General features: G+C 43.8%; 1 non-coding gene across 1 annotated transcript; it reads left to right on the top strand.

Moving 5' to 3' along the window:
• The first annotated feature begins 697 nt into the window (after nt 1-697).
• On the top strand, nt 698-804 carry LOC112406542 (U6 spliceosomal RNA). The gene has a single exon (XR_003004583.1). It is a non-coding gene; the product is annotated as a U6 spliceosomal RNA (small nuclear RNA).
• Nucleotides 805-5,228: the final 4,424 nt, after the last annotated feature.

Raw genomic sequence — 5,228 nt, 5'->3', positions numbered from 1 at the left:
GAAAAAGGTTTTTTTTTTTTTTTTTTTTTGTCTGAGCAGCATATAGGATCTTAGTTCCCCAGCCAGTGATCAAACCCTCGCCCCCAGCAGTAGAAGCCCGGAGTCCTAACCACTGGCCCACCAGGGAAGTCTGGAAACCATTCTTTCAATGGTTTTAATTCTTTAAATTCTCTGAAACCATTCTTTTAATTAATAAATTAATTAATTTATTTTGGCCGCACCGGGTCTTGGTTGCGGCATGCGTACTCTTAGTTGTGGCGTGCGAGATCTAGTTCCCCAACCAGGGATGCAACCTGGCTCCTTGCATTGGGAGCTCGGGGTCTAACCCACCGGATCACCAGGGAAGTCGTCCCTGAAACCATTCTTTTGACATGCATCTTAACTATCCAGGGCCAGTATCCTGTTTTCTCCCTCCTGAATCCCCTCAGGGCACACCTTGGGATGGGAGTTGGGATGCCATCCCTGAGGGCTTTATGACCACAACGCCTTTTGTTTACTGATAGGACACTTTTTTGTCCACATGACCCAAGTTAATATTCCGCTTTGACAAAAGAAAAAATGCATTTGGATTAGCTTTAAAAAGTTTTCTCATAAATATTTGATTTAGTACATAAAATCTAATACCTATCTGAATTTTTGAAAATTAGTCTATATCTGTTTCTGCAGATTAGAGTCCTAAAGTTAGAATGAGAGATCATTGCTCATTTCAGCAGCACATGTACTAAAATTGGAACGGTACAGAGACGATTAGCATGGCTCCTGTGCAAGGATGACATGCAAATTTGTGAAGCGTTCCATTTTTTTTTTAATTTTCAAAAAAAATGTAAAAAAAGAATGAGATCATAGTATATGCAAATTTTACCTCTAACAGACATCTGTATTCATCTACCAGTTTGTATTCCAACTATTAGTACTTGAGATTAACTCTTTTTCTCATACTTCATCAGCACTGGTTTTTAACAGTTTTTATTGTTATTTAAGAAGCAAAAAATTGTAAGAAGTTAAAAATTGTAAGATTTTTGTTTCAGGATGCCTACTGCAGCGAAATTTGTGATTGTAAAAAAATTGAAAATACCCTAAGCAGTAATTAATATACAAATAATTACAAATTAGGGAATGTACTTATTGCAGAATATCTACTATTAGCCATGAAGAAGGAGGTGGAACTACAGGGTATTTCTCCCAAACTTAGGCAGTTCATATCCCGTGTGCCTCTCCTAAGTTCTCCACGTATATCAAAGCTTCCAACTCTCATTACAACCCCATGTAGACAGTACTATCATCATACCTAACTTGTGTTTAAAACAAAATTCACCTAAGTTTGGAGAGCTAATTGGCTTTATTCAAAGATTCATGAAGCAGGCAGCATCCCTTCTAGCAGATGGAAGGGCCCTCCGCAGAGCTGTACAGAATGGAAGGTTTTTATAAGCTGGAGGGTGGGGCAAGTAAGTCATTAGCAAAAGAAAAGAAAGGGTTATTTGGGGCCAGGACATCACTTTTTGGGATAAAGGACTGGGCAAGGGTTTTGTCATGCAGACTGCCTCTGCTTCCTCTTGGTTGGGGGCGGGGGGAGGGGCGGGGGTGAGGATGGTATTATTTCATTGGTGCCAACCAGAAAATTCCAAACTGGTTGGTTAAGATTACATTTCTGGGGAAGGTTGAAACTGTAATTAGATTAGGTGTTAAATCTTGGCTTTAGCACAAGTGATGCCATTTTGGGCCTATGGTTTTTTCCTTTAACAATTACAAATAAGGGTACTTATTGCTATGTGGTACCACATAGCAATACTGTAGACTACTAAGCAGCAATTTAAAAGGATTAGGTGGGCGGCTTCCCTGGTGGCACAGTGTTTAAGAACTTGCCTGCCAGTGCAGGGGACACGGGTTCGAGCCCCGGTCCGGGAGGATCCCACATGCCGTGGAGCAACTAAGCCCGGGAGCCACAACTACTGAGCCCGTGCGCCTAGAGCCCGTGCTCTGCAACAAGAGAAGCCACCACAATGAGAAGCCCGAGCACTGCAACGAAGAGTAGCCCCTGCTGCAACTAGAGAGAAAAGCACGTACAAAGACCCAATGTAGCCAAAAATAAATGGATAAATAAATAAATTTATATATATAAAAAAAGGATTAGGTGGACCTATTTGTACTGATCTGGCACATGTCTGTACCATATCATTAACTGAAAAAGCCAATGTGAGAGTGATAAATGATACGATTCCATTTTACATTTTAAGAGTATAAATGTTTATGTAAACATACCTGTGTAAGCATAGAATCAAATACAGAATATTATTCTATTAATAATTTGGACTTGAAAGATTTGTGAAGAGCGTTCCGACTGATGTCTTAATGTCTAATTTACCTAATTTTAAAGGAAAGAAAGAAAAAAGAGGAGGAAGGAAAAGAAAGAAGTAAAAGAAAGAAGTGAAGTAGGGTTCATCCTTGGGACCTCCCTGGCGGTCAAGTGGTTAAGACTCCATACTTCCAATGCAGGGGATGCGGGTTCGATTCCTGGTGGATCCCACATGCTTCGTGCTCAAAAAAAAAAAAAGTGTTCATCCTTAATGGTAAGCCAAAATTGGGTGCCACCATGGTTAAGCAACTTTTTTCTTCCACGTAGTGATGGAGAGAAGAAAATTATTAACCTACTCAGAATTTGGAAGCGATTCAAAGCAAATGTGTCCCCTTAGTTTATTTAAACAAAGTCATTATAACCGTCTGATTATTACACGATCTGATATTTACTACATTACACACTGGTCACTACCACACCAGCTTCCTCCCCATTCCCCACTTGCAATACTAACTGGCCTCCAAATTTTTTTCTGAAAACAACAAAAGATTTTGTTTCTTAAGCCAATTAGTTCCAAATAACTCTTACATCTTCACTTAGCTTTCCCGATGTTTCTGTAAGAGAGGCCCACTGGACTATATTGCAAATGGCTTGGGGCCATTTACTTTGTTTCAATTCAGTTTCTCTAGGTAGAACCAGACATTTTGTCAGTGCATTTGGGGATTACAATGCATATTTCCCCAGAGACACGCTATAACCTATTCCCACTTTAAACTCTAGGACATGCCCTATATTAGGAACATTTTTATGAACTATATAATAGAAATAAATTAGTAAGTATATGTTCTGCATCTATAGTTACAACGCGCATGGGAATACAAAGATAAATAACCTATCATTCCTGCCCCCCAAGAGAACAGGGAGAAGACCTGTAGACAACAAATATTTCCACCTACGTTACAGTATTTTCTTCACTGTAGCAAAGTTCTGCGGAAGAGGAGGGGAAAAGGGTAAGGGAAATTCGACAGAGGAAGTAATGTTTCAGCTGGACCTTCAAACAACAGCCTTAAACTTTTGCTCACATACTTTCTAGAAAGATTTTGATGAAATATAAACCCTTTTACACATATAACATGACATCTAACATAATTTCTGTGTAGTGCAAATATGTCCATTAAAAATACAAATCTTAAATCACTTTTATTAATGTGTTCAATGGCATCTAAATACTGTATTGTCAGGCTTCCCTGGTGGTGCAGTGGTTAAGAATCCACCTGTCAATGCAGGGGACACGGGTTCGAGCCCTGGTCCAGGAAGATCCCACATGCCGCGGAGCTGCTAAGCCCGTGAGCTACAACTACTGAAGCCCGTGCTCCCTAGAGTCCGTGAGCCACAACTACTGAGTGCGCATGCCACAACTACTGAGGCCTGCGTGTTCTAGAGCCCATGCTCCGCAACAAGAGAAGCCACCGCAATGAGAAGCCCACGCACCACAATGAAGAGGAGCCCCTGCTCGCCGCAACTAGAGCAAGCCCGCGCACAGCAACGGAGACCCAACGTAACCAAAATAAATAAATAAATAAAAATTTAAAAAGTACATGAACAAGAAATTCTTCAGTAGTAGGAAATTTTACATGATTCGTTCTTCTCGCTTGAACTTCATTTCCTTTCTACTTCCCCCATAGAATTTTATCCTAGTGTAATATATATTTGTTCTTAAAAGTCTGCTGGCAATCATCCTATGATATTGCTCTGCAACAAAAATATGTAAATAAGCTTTCATTGAAAAATTTCTAGGCCCATAAAGCTAAGTGTTAGACATTTTTTAATCAATGAAATATGAATTACATTGCTAACTTTGAGTAAACCGACACAAGGTACTATGCACTTCAATTAATAATGTATAAAAAGTAGAATTTTATAGAAACTCTTACTTAAGGTATTTTTTAATTCCCTTTTTGATTTCCTCGTTGACCCACTGGGTTTTTTTAGTCGCATGTTGTTTAGTCTCCATGTAATGATTTTTTCCCCATTTCTTTTTCTGTGGTTGACTTCCAGCTTCATGTTGTTGTGGTCAGAGAAGATGCTTGGCCACAGGGAAGATGGCGCCAAGGACCACGCAGCGCATGACCCAGTGGCCAGGGGATGGGGCCCGCGGCTCTGTAGGTGCCTCGAGCTCTCACAGATGGGGTGCTGTTCAGGCCACTAAGACCAGGACGATGCAGAGCAAGAAAGCTGACCCCAGGAGCCTGCTTCTTTCCCTCATGTCCTCTGCTTCCCCGGCCAGCATTAAACTCACAGCATCCAGGGCAGAGGGGATCCACCGTGGCCACCAAGCAGGGAAGAAGGGACAGGTGTCAGCAAGGGACAAAGGGTCCTGTGGTCCACCATGGGTGGCATGGGAGGCCTGCGAGACACCCAGGAAGAGGATCATTCCTCCCGGTGATCCCTGTGAAAAGGGGCGGCGAGACGTATCACTCGGGCCTGCAGTCTGATCCTGAACGACGTCTTTCGGTATGAGACGAAGTTTCTAGCGCTTCGTTACGTCCCTGGGCTGAACAGTAGAACTCTGCCCACACCTCCGCCCCGGCTCCAGAGGACGGCCAACCCCCGGACCGCCTGGACGGATCCTGGAGCCGCGGAAAGGCCTTCTACTCTCTACCCTCCTGCGGGAAGGCGGACCCAGAAGACCGTCCTGACGGCGCTCCCAGCGCAGCAGGCCCGGGGGCCGCAGCTCCGGGGGCAGGACTGGGTGGGCAAAGACCTAGCGCCGGGCAGGGGGCGTGAGGGAGAGGATCGAGGGCTCAACAAGCAGGCCGAGGTCGGGGGATGGCACCGTCCATCGCCCTCACCTGATATCCAGCCGCTCACCGCGGGTCGGCCCCCGGCCCGGGCACCAGGAGGCTCTGCAGCCACCGCCCACCCGCCGGCCCCC

This window comes from Neophocaena asiaeorientalis, unplaced genomic scaffold, assembly GCF_003031525.2.
Source record: "Neophocaena asiaeorientalis asiaeorientalis breed wild unplaced genomic scaffold, Neophocaena_asiaeorientalis_V1.1 scaffold443, whole genome shotgun sequence".
Classification (NCBI taxonomy): Eukaryota; Metazoa; Chordata; class Mammalia; order Artiodactyla; family Phocoenidae; genus Neophocaena; species Neophocaena asiaeorientalis.
This window is presented reverse-complemented; position numbering and strand designations above follow the sequence as displayed.